General features: G+C 35.2%; 1 protein-coding gene and 1 long non-coding RNA gene across 3 annotated transcripts in view; both read right to left on the reverse strand.

The window, feature by feature from the left end:
* LOC122535570 overlaps window positions 1-10,798 on the reverse strand; it is a 17,357-nt gene extending 6,559 nt beyond the window's left edge. The window contains exons 1-2 of the long non-coding RNA XR_006308203.1: window positions 10,638-10,798; window positions 7,695-7,699 (exon numbers count right to left, since the gene is read on the reverse strand). This is a non-coding gene — a long non-coding RNA (uncharacterized LOC122535570). The remainder of the gene's footprint in view (window positions 1-7,694; window positions 7,700-10,637) is intronic.
* Window positions 1-19,210, reverse strand: part of LOC122535569 (RNA polymerase II elongation factor Ell) — a 187,878-nt gene that overhangs the window by 80,299 nt on the left and 88,369 nt on the right. The window lies entirely within an intron of this gene.

Raw genomic sequence — 19,210 nt, forward strand, 5'->3', positions numbered from 1 at the left:
TCATAATTTACGTTGTTACTGCATTACTTGACTATATTTTGTCATTATAATTCATCGTGAAAATATCAAAATTGCAAATTTAAATACATTTATATTGATTATTGTTTATATTAAAAACGCAAGTCAAATATTTGTGTTTAATTGATGATGTAGCAACGTGTTGTCATAAATCAATCCGATGTGATATTTAGTACTAAGTATAGTGGATTTTTTTGAATATTAAAATGAATTTTTTTCTGACACGAATACCGTAATCATAATTTAGGTTGTACTGTATTATTACTTGATCATATTTTATCATCATAATTCATCGTGAAAATATCAATATTGTAAATTGAAATACATTTACAAGTTACTGGATATATTAATGTCACAAATCAAATGCTGATATCTATTTAATACTTGCAACAACATATTAATATCGTGCATTAAATATTACTTAATTTAAAGAAAGAATTTTTTTCGTGGTTTTAGAGAAACGTATCGCAACTCGAAAGTTATACACGCGCGTGTCTGAATGTTGAAAATTTCATTCAGGAAAAATTATAAATTTATCGATCGGAAAGCATTACGTTTCGACATGCACTCTTGTTAATTTGCAAACTTTTTATAAGGAACTGGCCTTAACTCGGTTTTAACCTTTGGTTTGCTGTTTGACGTTTTCCAGCAGCAATAAATTTCACAGGAAACGAGCGCTGTCGAAAAATATTCAATAAAATGATAATATCGACGACGATAAATTCAATTTTCAGAGCTAATGAATTTTGTTCGTGTAACTGAGGAGTCTCTGTCTACGCGATAAGCTTACGAACGCATTCATGTGAAAAATTGCTCCATTTCCTTGCCACGGGGAGCATGCAAATGTCACACACGTGGTCGCAGGTGACATTCGTACATACCTTTTTCATGAGCAGACCTCCAGATGCACGACCTACACACACGCGACAGCTATAGCGTATAAAAGCGATCAGAGAATAATGAATTCCGTTTAACGTTCTGTAGATGATTTCTTAAACATCTTCCCTCGAATTCACATTCCCCTTTTGTTTGAAGTAGAGTACGAATAAAATAGAAGTCTAGATTCCACGGTAAATAGATACTGTCAATGTTTCACATCCGATGAAACAGGAAATTGAAACGAAACAATATTAGTATTTAAAGTATTATTAACACGTACGTTTTATTTTCAACGTACACAAAATTCGGTGCAATTTCAACGATTGACAAAAGTAACCTACGGAACGATTCGAAAAATCGAATTAACATCGATTGACAAATTTTCGGAAAAGCGACGAGGCGAGTAAAATTACAAAACTGCAGAAGCAACTTCCGTGCAAATGACTGATAACGGTTCCAAAAAAATAGAAGAACTTTTTCTTCCAACGACGAGAGAACACGACCGACACTGACAGGAATTAATACACCGTAAAATCTCGCGTGGCCAACAAGAGCAAAATTCAAAAGGGAGAATTTATCACGAAGTCACAACACACACACACACACACATACACACACAAATACATACGCCCACCTCCATGTGACGTGAAAAGACGTGGCAGCGTAACGACGTGCAACGAGACACTTCTCATCGGCGAGGAGAGGCGGTTGGCGTCTACGAGACGACGAAAACCACCGGAGAGAGACTGGAGTCGCGATCGATCGGACGATCTCGCAAGATAAGACAGGATAACAGGATATCACGAAAGGGGTAATCGCGTCGGAAAGACGATCTGAGAAGCGTCTCGACTAAAACGATCGATAAGCATGTTTTCTACCCTCTTTATACTCATCCGTTCCGCGATAATTAACGACCACGACCGCGCATCGTCAATTTGCTTTTATACGGAGGGAGCCGGTCGGTGTAAGTCATTTTTGATTAAAGGTCGCCTCCAGCTATGGAGATACCCTTTTTCTTTTTTTTTTTTCTTTCGGATAAAATCTTCAGTTCGAAGACGGGGAACAGTTTGAAAAATATGATTAAATATAATGACTTTTGATTAACAGTCGATTCTGCTATGGAAATATACAATTTTTCTTCTGGGTAAAATCTTCAGTTTGAAGAGAACAGTTTGATCATCATTATGTGTGATTGTTATAATATATTAAATATAATAAAAAAATATAATTGTAAAGGTATAATAAAACATATAATTATTTAATATGTAATATGTAATAATATTTAATATGTAATATTTAAGTTATTTAATATATTATATTATTATATCATAATATAATAAAAAAGTATAATCATTAGGTATAATATAATCAAATATACAAATTGACTAAAAATAGAAATTGAATATAATCACTTTTGATTAACAGTCGCTTTTGCTATGGAAAATACAATTTTTCTTCTGAATAAAATCTTCAGTTTGAAGAGAACAGTTTGATTATTATGTAATTATTATAATATATTAAATGTAATAAAAAAATATAATTGCCAGATATAATAAAATATATATTTAATATTTAATAATAATATATTATATAATATATATAATTATATATATAAATATACATAATATATTATATAATATTTAATAATAATATATTATATAATATATATAATTATATATATAAATATACATAATATATTATATAATATTTAATAATAATATATTATATAATATATATAATTATATATATAAATATACATAATATATTATATAATATTTAATAATAATATATTATATAATTGTCATAATATAATAAAAAAATATAATTATTAGATATAATATAATCGGATATGCAAATTGAATAAAAATACAAACTGAATATAAGAATTTTTTGATTAAAAGTCGCTTCTGCTATGGGAATACCCTTTTCTTTCTGAATAAAATTTTCAGTTTGAAAACGGAGAACAGTTTGATCACTATTATATGACTATTATAACATATTAAATGTAATAGAAAAATATAATTATTAGATACAACATAATCGAATATGCAAATTGAATATAATCACTTTTGGTTAAAAGTCGTTTGCACCATGGAAATACTTTTCTTTTTTCTTTTTCTTTCTTGATAAAATCGTCAAAGTCAACGAAAACAGTTTGGTCATTATTACACGACTACTGCAATACACGAAATTATTAGATACAATTAAATATAAGGATTGAAACTGCTTTATCGATTGATAGTTTTAGTAACGAAAGGATATTTGCATACACTGATTGACAAAATGAGCCCGTGCACAGTTGCTCAGGAAACTATAAAATACGTACATGTATAAATTACAAGATAATCGACATAAAATTTCGTTTAGGTTATTATAGGTATCTTACAGGAACCTTTCACGGTTGATGTTACGCTAGATGAAACATTCTGAAGTTTCATTAATACGACAACACCTCGAAATTGAGCGAGCGTACGACAATAAGATCCGAGTGCCTACGCGTGTTTTTCGACAAGCGATCAACAAGCCGGCGCGATTAATCGAGAGCGAGGTTACTTTTAATCGACTTTTAATCGATCGCCGCCATTCGCTGGATATCGCTTGTCACTCGCGATGATCGTCTACGTAAAAGTTCACACAGGCGTGCGAGAGAAGACTCGCATGTTGCCAATAAAGAGAGAGAGAGAGACATTCAGGCGATAGACGCATCGATTAAAACGCCTCGTATTTATCAATGGTGGTTGGGGAGACTTGCAAATTGCAATGAATATTAAAGACACGTTGCCGCGTGAATGGAGAGTATTATATCTCGCCGAAGGGCGAGTTAACGGAGTTAACGCGCGGTTCATTTTCAGAAATAGAAATAGAAAAGAAAAGAAATTTCACGCGCGAGGCCACTCTTGGAAAATTTGATTTTAGAAAAGTTAGAAAGCGTGGTAAGAGAGTGATGGTGGGGATACTGTCATATTTTATACTATAGTATAACAGCGAGAGCAGAACGATGCAATTTAATTTATTATCAGATGATTTGCAAGGAAATTACGGTAATGTTACATTTAGAATTTTGTCGGGTGGCACTGCAATTTAAAGCAAAAATAAATAAGATTGTTCGAATGTGTACTGATTGCAACAAGTATTGGTGCCACCTTCAATTCTCAGTGAAATGTTTTCACACCAGGTTCTATGTTCATGCTTTTTGCAATATTAAATTCTTATAGTTAGTTAAATTATTTAATATTTATATTTAATTTATAGTTAAATTATTTAATATTTATATTTAATTTAGAGTTAGTTAAATTGTAGCTTATAGTTTAAATTTTTATAGTACAAGAGTATTAAAACTACTGAGCAATAAATAGTACCGCTGTAATGAACAAAACATTTTGTTTTGCAAATTATATATTTTTCTTACCTCGCTGTACGATCTTTCAGCATCAGTAAAAATTCAGTATCAGAAGTCAAATTTCATTTCGAATTTCATTTTAACAATTACACCACAGATTTTGACCTCTAGTTGCGAAGAATTTGTAAATTGCGAATTGTTAAGTCGAGGATTATCTAATTGTTTATCTTAACACACAGCCAAACAGATATAAAAATTCAAGATTGTCGAAATCCTCGAAATTAATTATTAAAATCATTACCATTCTCTAACCTGCTAAGAAAAGTGTAAATATTTCGCAACGAAATTACACTGTACAGAATAGACACTGGCGAAGAAAAATAAAACAGACAAGGAAATGAAAATATAATTGTATACGTGTTCCGATTTCAATTAAACAAACGTCAGTCGTCAAACACCAGCCGAGGAGAGAAAATTTTCTCTCAGGCGGATCGACTTGTTTTATGCCCGAGCGAACAGCTTCGAACAGGAACCATCGATCGACTTCCAGCCACGTTTCACGACTGTGGAATATACAATTTGTTTCGAAGATTTTTGCTCACCTGGCTTTAGAGACACACCGCTACCTCTGTGCAAAGTTATTTGATGATTCTAACAGCACAGTCGACTAATGATCATCCGAAAATCAGCTTAACGGTATCGGCTGACGCAAACCGTGTTTCTTTTGAAAGGCCTTCCCCGCCTTCGGCCTGGCTCACGATCGAATTTTCGACACACCTGGCAGATCGAATCGGTTTCACCTGCGATTGCACCGAGAGAATATCATCCGATCGTGATCAAACAAGTTCCTTTACGAAAACCGAAGCTCAATCAGTGCACAGACGATGATTATCTATCTGTCGAAATTTTGAGAACGCTCGTCGTTTCTCGTGAACGATATAAAATATACTATACTTTGCATGCTGTTTAAAATATTTTTGAAGCCGTGTACCGACAATGGTACACGTGGCGTGGTTACACGAGTCGCCAATCATTCTTTTTTTCTTATCAGTTCTTTCGTTTCGCGTGACATGTTTTTTCCTCTCATAGACGCTGTATGGAGTTATTTTTATTATAATAAATTATGTTATGAATATTATATATTATATGTATTACAAATTAAATTATAATAAATTATATTATAAATATTACATCATATATATTATAAATTACATTATAATAAATTATATTATAAATATATTATAAATATTATATATTATTTTATATTATAAATATTATATAATATTAATATTATAATATATTACAAATATTATATATTATTATATAATATTAATATTATAATATATTATAAATATATATTATATATTATACATATTTCAAATTAAATTATAATAATTATGTTATAAATATTTTAAATTAAATTATAATATTTATATTATAAATATTATAAATTAAATTATAAATATTATATATTATACACATTATAAATTAAATTATAATAAATTATATTATATCATTCTTGCATTCCTCCAGTATAAATAAATATATTCGCCTGTTTAGCATCGCGCGAATTATTTTTCTAAAACACGTACAAATGCACAAATAAACAAATAAATTTCTAGCGCATAAACACGTGGTAAATTTCTCGAACACGGCGTCGAAATGAGAACTTATTGTTTTTGGCAGGTAATGTGTTAAGAACACTGGGAGTGAATTCCATCTCGTGTGCGAAATATTGTGTCTCGGTGCACGTTCGAAACACGTTCGCGATCTCTGCTAACGCGCGTGTTTATATCCAGCGTCGTTTTCACTCCGCGGGATCATCGAACTGCGGCGGGGAAAATGGAAAACCGTGCGAGAGTAGATGACCAGGAAGGTGAATCGTTGGCTGGAAGCGGACGTTTGAAATATTCATGCACTCGTTCAGGAAGGGTTCTCGATACTCACGGACTGCTGTCGCGGCCCGAGGAAAGAAAGAGAGACAAACTTAGTGAAACGAGAGCGCGCTGAGCTACCCCTTGCCAATAAAGGGGAGAGAAAAGACCGGACCGGAAGAGGGAAACGTGGAAAGAAACCCTCTTTCTCCCCTTAGACTGGACTGGAAGACCAAGACAGAACGAGAGAGAGAGAGAGAGAGAGGCCCTGGTAGGTAAAAAGGGCCATGACAAACCGAGAGTTTGCATTGGAACCTTGGTGTGCTACGTTGGAAGAAAGACCTCGGAAAGACCGGGGAAATAGCAGAACAGGCTGGGGATTGAAATAAAAAGAAATACACGAGGAGGGGTGGCGCCTGGGGCAAACAAGGAAAACCTGCAGAAAGGACAAGGGAAAAAGAGAGGAGAATCGTCGGCATGGTTGTTGGTTAAATAACAGAATCCGTCCACGGGGTGCGTAAGTTCAAAACCATAAGACAATATCCTGGACTGATGAACAGAGGAGATACCGTCCGAAACCGATACACAGACAAGGGAAAAGAGGAGAAAATGCGACCGAGAGTCAAAGACTGATAGCTGATGGCACAAACGAAGCTAGAAGAACAGAAGGGAAATTGTTGTGCAATTGTTTCATATTGTAATTTAAGGGATCAGGACAGTTTTCGATTTTTTTTTTATTTTAGATAGTAGCTTGAAGTCTTAGAAATAGAACATAGAAAATGTCCTAGCTTTCAAAACGATTTATTCTGGAGTAATAATAATAAATCCGTGGATACGGAATAATTGAATTTGCATCACTGTTTACAACTTCAAGCAGTGTTACAAAGTGTAAATCGTGTGATTCAATTATTACTTTTGGTGAATCGAGTATTAGCGGACTTGGATTCAATTTTAGTTGTGAATTGTAGGAACTGTAAGCCGCGATATATATAGTTCCGGTGTAGGTGTACCTCGAGAAAAATATCGAACGAGAATCTTTCGTGCAAGTTGGAACAGGGCGAAGGAGACACACGTGGCGTATGAAATGAGACAGATTCTTCAATTAAATATTTGTTAATCTCCTCGTTTACTTTATCGAGCTGCTGTAACAAACATTCGTCACTTTATCAAACAATGAGATACTTCTTTCTCGTTCGAAAGAAACGCGTCACGCGGGAAACGAGGAAAGACGTACGACAAATCGATCGTGCGTGTCACTGACAGTTCCGTTGGGCTAAATTAAAAAAAAAGACCAAGAAGAAAGAGAGGCGATACTTTCGTAGAACCTTGTGACACACGCGTGGAAAATTCGCGCAAGAGAAATCGCTGTTCGGCGAGGGGAACGTGGAACCCGTGCAAGCTGGAATCTATAAAGGTGTATTATAGAGCCGGTTGCTCTCTTGGTACGGAGGAAAAAAAAAGGAAAAAAGAAAGAAAAAAAGAAAAATAAAAAAGGGGCGGTGGACGCGGAGGAGAGAAACCGGGGGCCTGCATATTTCATGCAAAATCGTCCTCACGTTCGGTCGGAGGCTCGCGTGCAGCACGTGCTCTCGTCGCCGATAGCTCCCGTCGGCGTCGTACCGTGGAAAGCACTCGTGTGCGCCTTCGTGCCGGACTTCTGTGTGCAGGTTGTCACACAGAGGCAGACAGACAGGCAGAGAACGAGGGAGAGAAGAGAGAAAAAGAAGCAAGAGCTGTACTATAGCTGCGAGCAAGAGCGTAACTCGGTGCATCACAGAGAGCTGAGAGAACTTTACGAGCCTCTTCTCCATCGAGTTCTCCGCGGGTTCGCTCGCTACCCCGAGGTTCATGCACGAGGGGGACTTTGGAGCGCGGAAAAATTGTTTTTTTATCCCCCCCCCCTCCTCTTTTCTTTTTTTTGTTTCCTTTTTCGCGTCGAGGACATGGAAACTTGGACGATCCACGTAGCACGCGGACGGACGGAGGATCCTCGAGTGCCAAGCTAATTCCCGAGAGGAGGATCCTCGAGCGCTCGCGATCGACGAGCGAGGGTGCGATTAGTATTCTCGCGGTGGTTTCATTGGTCGACGAAGCGAAATACGAGGATGATAAAACTGAAAATATATAGGCGCGTGCTCGAGATTTTTTTTAAATTTAACAGCCCATATATTCGAATAAAAATGGATTTGACACAATGGACTCGAACGAAGAACACGAAGAACTTATCTTTTATAAAAAATCATTGGAATCTTTAAAATCTGTGAAACTACTCTAGAAAATTATATAATATAAGTTTATTTCGTTGATGGGTCTGGTGTTGATAAATTATCATCTACGAACTGTCGACTGCTGTTCTCCGTTTATTTTTCGGCCGATGTGTTTTCTCAGGTGATTAGAACAAAGAACACGAAATTCTATTTGCACATTTTACAAAACATCGTTCAGAATCTGCGAAATTAGGAAATCATTAAGTTATTTTGATGGTTCATCGCGGTATTAATAAATTCCAGCTCCGTTCCAATGAACCATTGACCTCGTCCATTGTTCGGCCGATGTATTTTCTTCAGTGAGCCGGATTCGTTCGGTATTACCCCCGAATTCTTCCATCGATAATTAACACCGCGTCGAGTTCCATCGATCCGAACGGTTAATATTCATGGGCCGTGGCCGCGTCTTGCATACTTAACCGTTTGATCGTTTTCAGAAGCAAGTTCCCGAGGACGCAACGCGCGTAAACCGTTACTCAGTCATCTTGCTACTTATTCCTCGAAAAAGGGAACGTTTCTCTGCCTGTATCCACGCGCGTAATAATTATGCGTGCCGATTCACCAGATTTTATTACCTTTGTGCCAGAATTCTATAGGAATTTCGTTTTCGTTTTGCGCAACCACCGTCCGTTTTAACGAGGTTAGGTCACAACGATACTGTTACGCGATTGGTTCTCCCTCCTGTTGGCACATTAGGTTAGGTTAGGTTTTCACGCTAGATTTTTGCGCTGTGGCGGAATGACGTGCCACGCACGTCGAGAATTCTTTTCTCCTAAAAATTGCAACATTTTCTCAGTTTTAAGTATGTTTCTTAATAATTTCTATCTACAGCGCGATATCAACACCGACGTGTTCAAAAAAAGAAAGCGACGACTTATTGTATACGGTTTGGTCACTCGTTATGGTCCGCAATCGGTTACTAGCGCAAGATGTTAATTTTTTCAGGCATGCTGTTGTAACTTGAGAAAATCAAATTAAATCGAATTTTAATCAAAGAGAAACGATAATAAAATCGTGAAAATCGTGATATTCAGCATGTAGGATAATATACGATTTAGTATTTAGTATGTACGACATAAAGAATTCCGTTCCGACTCGAGAACTCGTTTAGAGAAAAATAATTATACCGAAATCCGTATGAAACATTTTGAAAATATAACGATAATTTGTAGGAGCGACTTTGTGCAGTTTTCGGGAGAATTCGTTTTATAGTACTAATTGAAACTAGCTTCTAACGCGATGTAACGAAGTATCCAACTGTTTAACCATTGCTTTCGTCACTTGTAAAATACATTCTTCGAACGTTGTTTCTTCTTTTTTTCTTCTGCGACAAAGTAGAATTCACTTCTCAATGTGTCTGTCTTCGACGGTCAATATTTATGATCCAGTAATACAGTCGTCACGATGAGTTGTAGATCTTGATTTATGACAACCCGAAGTGTAGCTCGTTTCGACAGAAAAGCAACAGGCGAAACGCGCGTGTATCGATCGACACGAATCGTGGGTTTTTTTATCGCGATAATACGAATCGTATCCTCTCTACGTTTGTTCACGATGTAGACGCAAGAATACTCGCAAATAATTCAATTATTACTTCGTTCCCTGTGTTTGTTGTTGTTCCCTTGAATTATTCTATTCGTAGATTCTTATTTACAATTCTGTTTATCTGCAGAACTGTTATTTTACCTTTGAAGTTTCCCCCCCCCTTTCCTCTTGTAATTCTAATTTCCTACGCCTCTTTCTCAGTTTGGAATTTTCTTCTCTCGAGTTCACTTTCCTCCGACTCCTTGCTCAACTCGTCAAATAATCACCAAATCCAAGGGAATCGCGTAACTACGCAAGAATTATACGTAGAAAGAGTTGCGTAATAATTGCACAGCTACGTAGATGTTATCGAAGCAATATTATTCCTCTCAAAGCCGCCTCGTCAAGCCCACAATAATTAAATTTTACAGAACTTCTCCATCCCGTCCCACGCGCGTTCTCTCCTGTTTTTCCGTCTTCGGCACACACATTTTTCGTAACTCGCCGGGCACCGAACTTCAAACAACTTTCAGCACTTCGTCAGCAAAGATATGCTTGCAAAATTCTTCGTACACACACGCCGGGCCATCGTGCGGGTCATCCCTGCTGCTGCGTTGTACAAACAAAAGCAAAAAGGAAAAACGTCGTGCTTCATTCTCGGCAAACAGATACGCAAGTCTTATGCGAGAGAAATCTCTCCCTCGGAACAACTTCGTCGTATCGTGTCGTACATACATTTCGTACACGTGGTTATAAATTTAATACAGCCGCGGCATACATCTCCAACCTAAAAGCCGAATGTTTGCAAAGATCTCGCCTCGTTCCTCCAACTGCCATGAATTTCCAACTTAGGCGCGAGAGTAATGGGAGAGGCGTACGTATGTTTTACGCTTCTCGTGTCTACGCGACCCGAAGCCGAAAATTTCCGTGCACGAACAGGAGTAGCTATAAATGACACTATAAATGGAACATCGTACATTGAAATTCAAATAGGAATTTCTAGAGAAGGTTGCTACCGTGATATGTATATATATATATATTTTACGAAACTCTTTAACCCTTTCTTCTATATTTTCATTTTTTTTTTTTTCACATTTTTCGCCTGCGTGTCATCTGTTTAGCAGAACAAAAGTTAGACCTGGGACCTGGAACTTAGGAATGGTTATTCTAGTCTTCCAAATCTGGCACTTAAAATATTAAGGGTATGTGCATGTGTCTATGAGCGACGAACGTTTCGTGCAGATGAGAAATCTGTTGGAGAGTTGTGAGTCTTCAGTGAGTGAAGAGACAGCGAGATCTAGTGAGTGAGTAGCGAGTATAAAGGGAACATAGCGAGTGTCAATTTTAATCTTATAGTCACCGTTAAATAAAATTTCTAACTTCAAATAAACATCCTTTTATACTAAAATAAACTACATTTTTAATATTTATAATATTGTTTTATAATTTACAATATTTATAATATTTATATTGTTTTATAATTTATAATATTTATACTATTTATGTTGTTCTATAATTTATAATATTTATATTGTTTTATAATTTATAATGTTGTTTTCATCGACAAGCAACATGCAATCAATGAAAAAGATGTATCATCGTGTTAATTGTATCAATTTACTTCCTTATTACAAAGAAGCACATATCTGTAATAAAAAAATTGATACGTCTTATATTTTGCCTCCTTTAAAACCAATTTTTCATTAGACACGTAACTCAAAAGTTGTTTTAGGTGTGCAATTTTACTTGAATCATCCTGTGTGTATATAATTATTTATATATATCGGTATAATTATTTATTACTATTATAATTATATTATATTACATTATTTATATAATATATATATATATCGATAGTTTTAATGACTGTGTTCTTGACTACTACCTCAAAAGAGCCCGCCGAAAAAGTTAGGTTCGACATTTTACCAAATAATTTTAGCTTTTTCACAAGATGACGTATACGTCATAATTATATAATGTCTCTGGAATAATCAATAACAATATTGATGACAGACAACAGAGGATACTGCGAAAAGTCGGAGTGCAAAGAAGTTCCAAAAATAAAATGTTCCAAATGTAACGTACATCTATGTTCAACGCCAAGTGCAAACTGTTTCATGGAATTTCACGCTTAAGAGCTTTTATGCACAAAAGTGCAAATATTGTAAACCGTTGTTGTTACTTCAAAGTTAATTATAATAAGATTTATTTAAAATTGTTTAAACTAAATTTTCTTTTAACCTGCACATATAGGTTGATAATTGTTGATTTTTCGTTGCATAAATTTTTTTATATTTAAGAAAAAAATTCAGCCCATAGAAGGTTAAGAGGAACGAGCCTCACAATTGTGCCCTATTATCACGAATCAATCAATCGAACGCTGACGTAAATGGTTTAAATTTAAAACCTCTCGATCGTGGGACCGAGACGCACCCTAAAAATCATCGAGCTCGCGAGGATATCGCAAAGATCTTGAATGAAATCGAACGAGCCTGAAAGCTGACGACCACGAGACGCAGAGAGCTCGTACACGACGATATCAGCCGGCTGGCGGACGAAGCTTCCAATTTCGATGTGTGTATCGGCACACGGGCAAGGTGAATCCAGTTTTACAGGTTTCGGATCGTTCGACGGAAACGTTCCCTCGTTCACGACAGTACACACGTACACACGCACGCGTGTGTTCATTACCTAAAGATAGGATTCGCCTTTCGAATTGCAATGATTCGAGACTCGCGACTGATGCGTGATTTACAAGGACGAGAGAGTAGTGGAGAGCAACGAGCTCTTCACTCTAGTCAGCTCTAGTGGTTGCTCGCGCAATTTAGGTAATTTGCTTGAATGAATTTTACAAACGTTTTTACAAACTATCTTCTTGTGTCTCGAGAGTAATAATGCATTTTATTGTACCTTATTACAAATCACACATATTTGTAATAAAAAAAAAAATTGATTTTGATCTAAAAACAGCTCCCAGGATACACTATTGTCATATTTTGTGTGAACTTTTATGTGTATATTTTATCATTTTTACGTAAAAATATTATGAGATTTCCTATCGAAATATGTTATACTCAAAATACGCAAAAAATTGATTTAGACACACTATTTCTGACTTGCAATTAGTTAAAATTTCGCTCACACAAATGGACTTCTACTGTGTGATTTAATATTTCACATTACGCGAAATCTGAACATACAAGGAAATCAATCTTTTCACTTTGACGTCAACTTGTTAAGCTCGAAGATACAAGTCTTACAAAAACAGATGATAAGTGTATGAATTAACAAAAAAAATTTACTTAACGTGTGTTTGAACATCGTACCTCGACGTAACTATTCACGTTCGATACTATCTAGGATATCTTTGTGACTTTCTGTCGAAAGTATAATTAATTCTTTAATGTTTTGTCTCCAAAATTTGAAACGATACGAACGAATCAAACAGAATGACTAATGGAACTTGCACAATGCACGTATTCCAACAATAATTTCTAAATTGTAAATAGTTCCAAGTTGATTCTTAAGCTGTCTAGACGAGAGACAAAATATTACATACTCATTGCATTATTTAGATACTTGAAAAATGAAACGAAGAGCAACACACGGCCAATTAACTTCTTGCGCTGGAATGACGTTCGACGCACCTCGAAAACTTTTTATTCGAAATTGCAACATTTTCTCAATTTCAAGTATATTTAAATGTAACCCGGGCAAAACAAATGATAAGTTTATTACTTCTTGATAATTTCCATCTAGTGATATCGTACCGACGAGTTCAAAAGAAAAAGAAATCGACGAATTATTGTATACGGTTCGGTCACTCGTTATGGTCCGCAATCAGTTGCCAGCGCAACGTGGTCAAATTGCAAGTTTCATTTTGTAAAGTCAATCATTTTATTACTAATTACTAACTCAACAAATATTGATTAATTGACGAGTAATAATACTGGAGGTTTAATATTAATAGAAGTTTAATAATATTATTAACAGAAGCAATGACAATTAATATTAATGGGAAAGGAAATATTTAGAAACGATGTAAATGATAAGTTTATTATTCCTTAACAATTTCTATCCGGTGATACCGTACCGACGAGTTCAAAAGAAAAAGAAAACGACGCATTATTGTATACGGTTCGGTCACTCGTTATGGTCCGCAATCAGTTGCCAGAGCAATTGGTTAAATTGCAAGTTTCTTTTTGTAAAGTCAATCATTTTATTACTAATTATTAACTCAACAAATATTGATTAATTGACGAGTAATAATACTGGAGGTTTGATATTAATAGAAGTTTAATAATATTATTAACAAAAGCAATGATAATTAATATTAATGGAAAGGAAATATTTAGAAACGATGTAAATGATAAGTTTATTATTCCTTAACAATTTCTATCCAGTGATATCGTACCGACGAGTTCAAAAGAAAAAGAAAGCGACGATTACCCGCAATCAGTTGCCAGCGCAAAGGGGTTAAACGGGTGTAAGTGTACAAAATTTCGTCAAATTTTGTATACGATTACGAAAATCATCGTTCTGAGAAAATGAAGTTACGCGGTTGTTACGATATCCATTTCGTCAGACGTCTACGAACGTCAAAATCTGCATAAATAGTTACGTTCTCATGACGCGCGAACAGTACGTCAGCGAAATATCATTCTGGAAACGACAATCGAGAAGAATTCTAGTATCGTGTCGGTAAGATAAATAGAAACATCAAAATGAAAAAAAAAAAAACCAAAAAAAAAAAAAAAAAAAAAAAACGAAGGAGAAAGAGAGAGAATAATACAAAAATCATCGAGGAAGAAGGAAATACGAAACTTCTCGTTTGTTCGAGCAGTTGTTTTCACACGAAACTTCGTGCTTTGCGCGAATGGTGTAAATTCGCCATTATTCGCCAAAACAGTTCCCGATGCGAAACGGCGGCGACACATTTCTCATGCCTGAGCCTGGCCAACTGGTAAGAGGGCACACACGTAGCCTGGCAAAGGTCTTTGGAGAACCAGTTTTACCAGACGTCTCGGCTGAATTTTATTCACCCGGTGACCAATTGAGACAGTGCTCGCCTTTTTCTCTCTCTCTCTCTCTCTCCCTTTAATAAAATCAACGTAATAATAAAAGTCGATCGGCGCTGTGAGAAGAATCGACCGAATCGTCATTGCGCTGTGAGCAGGCACGACACGGTGAGATAACGATGAGGAAGGACGAGAGATAGAGGTGGAGATCGATCGTGTTGCATTTTCTTTTCTGAATCGTTGGAGAAATGCACAGATGTACGTGCCTCGTGCGTAAACAGGAGATTCTACTGTCGTTTGTTTGTCAAGTGAAATATGTCGATTTTATGTGAAACAGAGGACGCTAGATTTTTAACACTCTGAGTGGCAAGTTTGTGTTTATAAATTGTGTAATATATTTCGCTGAATTTTATTATTTCAATAATAATGTAAATATAATAATAAAAATATATGTAAATCTAAGACACTTCGTTATTTAAATTCAAACAGGTTCAGAAACGTATGCGAAAATTGTTCCTATTTGAATATAAAATCGTTTCCTCGAAACGGGGGACTCCAGGCGATTCCCCCAAAATTATATGAAACGAGACATTCAAAGTATTAATTATTCTCCGAATAATTCTCATTATAATTCAGACGACAGTAATTAAGAAATAATAATAAGAATGTACCTTTTGCCTCACGATTTTCTTAGATAAGTATATTAATTATTGTAATCGTAATGTCATATTGAATAAATGTAAAGTATGCGAACTGTACTTTTCTGCAACTTTCAGATTCTATATAAGAGTTCAAAAAACGAAAATTTCAAATTCGAATCGCGTGACATTTTCAGAGGCCTCAAGAGGTTAAGAAATCGTAAAAGATAAAACAAAAAAGAAAAAAAGAAAATCTGAAATTCATCGTGCCGATTTTTTGCGTTCGCAGAACGTACAGATAAAATATGTATGAAATATCCAAAGTGTAAGTAACATCGCGATGTTATACCGAATTTCTTCAAAGTATTAAAAAAAAAAAAAAAAAAACAGACAACTGAAGAATCGTACACATTTTGCGCCAAGCGACTGGCGAAAATCGTATTTTGACCCGTCGGGTTTTATCGGCGTGCGCGATGTCATTTTTTTTCTCTGCGCTATCGTTAACATGTTTGCGCAAAAGCAATAGCGCGAGATAATAACGCGCGCTGCCCGTGCGTCTATTGTCGTGAAATAACATAATATGGTCGCGACGTTGGCGATACGATACATACACAGAGACATACGGAACGAATTTGCTTTCACCGGCCGGCTCGAATTGTTGCTTTCGCCTTTGATTTATTCGTCGAAAAGGAACAGGTTCCCTCCCGACGATAGAAAGGAAGCAAACTTCTCGATGCCTGTTTTCGTGACTGGTCTCTGGCCATCTCAAGGATATACCGTGGCTTCGTACATTAATTAATCAACGAACGAACACCTTCACTCGCATTAATTAACGAACGACTTTTTGCCGAAGACTCGTCTGATCTGGACAATTTAATCGTTCGCTTATGATTCTCATTCTCTTGTTCCGAGTTCAATTTTTTTTGCACGATTTCACTGGCATTTCGCAAAGTTGGAATTTGCAAAGAATATATTTTGGAGGCCGATAAGAAAACGTAGGATAATTCCTGGATGGATTTCATTGAATTACCGTAACATTTTCGTTCTCGTCTGACGTTCAATGTTCGATAAAAGTTGGCGAAAAGAAATCGTACGTAGTAAGTTTTGCAGATTCGTTCTTAAAGGGGAGGCTTCGATTTTCAAATCAAAATTGCGTGTGAAATCGAACATTCGGTTGTGAAGAAATTTTTTTTCCATGTTTTCCACTATTCGTAACACTTTTGCGAGAAGAAAAGTGTCTTCGTTTTGCCATTCGCTGCATACTTGGGATAAAATGAACCATGCAATTTGAGAGTAAAAGCTTCGAGCCTTAAAGTGAACTTAAGTTTATTATTGTACGATTTTTTTTTTAGGAAATTATAAGTTTCGATATTTGGTATTTGAATAGAAGATATGTATATACATATAATATAATATAAATATAAATATAATATAATAAGTACACATAATATAAATATAAATATAAATAAATTAATTAATTAAAACATAAATTGGTTGGACGATCTTATATAATATATAAGTTATTGTACATAATAATTTCCAATATATACATTATATATATTATATAATACGTATACTATACATTGTATAAGATTGTTCAACATTTATCTTGGAAAATGTCGCGTGATTATATTTTTTATATTTATTTTGTTGTTATGCAACGATTGTTGAGATTTATACGCGGCAATGAAAATTCATGATAATATTATCGCGATAGATTAAATTGCGGTGCTTGAAGTACTTTGATATAGAATGAATCAAGCATTCAATGAAAGAACATTCGTTGATTAAAAATATAAAGAACTGCTACATTTCCCCTCGAGCCATTAACTTTGAAGCGACTTTGAAAATTTATCACGCTGTGATGCGTCGCTTTGTACTGTCGAATTCACATGCCGTCGCACACGCGTGAAATTCACGAAACTCTACGTCCAACTAAAGTAAAAACCACAACGAAACTGACGACTTGGAGCTACTCGAACAGCAACTCAAATGCAACAATCTGCGCTGTATAATAACTTCCTATTAAATCACCGTAAATCGAAAACCAACATCCATCCCATAGGAATTGTTTTACGCGTCACTTGATATGCTCACATGTTTAATAAACACTTTCGCCTGTGGAGAATCGTTAAAAAAAAATCGACCAAAAAAAAAAAAGAAAAGAAAAGAAAAGGAATCGAAACTTTGAGAGAAAGAGAACGAAAGAGAGGGGAACGACACGGAATTATCGGGCGGCAGACCGCGTGAATGAAATTAGGAGGAGAGAAAAATTAATGGCGAGGAGCGCAAATACCCGCATATCGCCTACATGCGCGCAAGGCCGCGACGATAAAGACGCACACCTATATATGGAATGTGTCCCGCATTCAACGCGCCTCGCGGATCCTGCCGATGCCGGACGACGAATTTGTCGTTACGCTCCGCGAGTGTGTTTTTCACGCACTCGTAAAACCAACTGGAACGATCCTGGGATAGGGCAGTTTCTAACCCAATTCCTGTTGTGACTCCTCGCCAGGTGAAAGGGGGATCGATTTCGCTCTTCGCTCTTCCCTCGTTTGTCGAATTGTTTTATCATTGCCTGGCATTTGTCGCGATTTGACGCTGTATGTGTACACAGACGGATTAACATGCTATCCAGACTTAAACGTTTTGGTAATTTGGCAATAAATGCGTGTGATTTTTTTCGAATTTTTTTGAATTATTCATAAAATACTGATTTTACGTGGTAAATTCTTTAATTTCAGGCATTATTATATGTGTGTGTGTGTATAATGCTTGAAGTATTAATATATTTACCAATTTATTTATACATAAATAAATATACATATATATTATATTATATATATATATTTATGTATAAATAAATTGGTAAATATAATACTTCAAGCATTATATATATATATACATATATTTGAAGTATTAATATATTTACCAATTTATTTATACATAAATAAATAAATAAATATATATATATATATTATATAATGCCACAAATGTTAATATATTTATCACGTACATGTATATCAATACATTTACCAATATATATATAAAATAAAACTATCGACATTATCTTTCGACGAAAAAAGTTTCATTTCAAGACGAATTTCATTCTTCACCAGATAATTGATAAAGAAAGTTCCACTTGAAAGTATCTCAGGTACATGTATTGGATACTTGTAGGAAATATGGAAAAAAAGAAATTAAATTAAAAATTGTCTTCTTCCTCTTGATTATACATATCACAATATGAATTTTTCTTTTTTTTTTCTAATTTCTGCACCACCGCAATATGGACAACAAGCAATATAACTTTTAATTTGACTTTTTTCCAGCGTCTCTATATGAAAAGTTCAGATTTCTTTGGGGAAGAGTTTTCAATACCATCAAAAGTTGTCTAATTTCCCTTGAAAGTTACTTTCACTCTTTCTCACAGTGACGTTATTGACTTATAAATACTGATTAATTTGTATCACAAAGAATTGGCAAAATTACTGAATTATTTGTTATATTTGTTCTAGTTGCTGGACGATAGTGATCAAAATGCTTCTCTTCTGAAATTCTATTGTATGCGCTATTTTTCACTCAACGATATGTGTTTCATATTGTATGCAGAGCCAATCCCAAGAATCAATATTGTCTGGTATATTCT

The sequence above is a fragment of the Frieseomelitta varia genome, unplaced genomic scaffold (genome assembly GCF_011392965.1).
Source record: "Frieseomelitta varia isolate USP_RPSP 00005682 unplaced genomic scaffold, Fvar_1.2 scaffold_738, whole genome shotgun sequence".
NCBI lineage: Eukaryota > Metazoa > Arthropoda > Insecta > Hymenoptera > Apidae > Frieseomelitta > Frieseomelitta varia.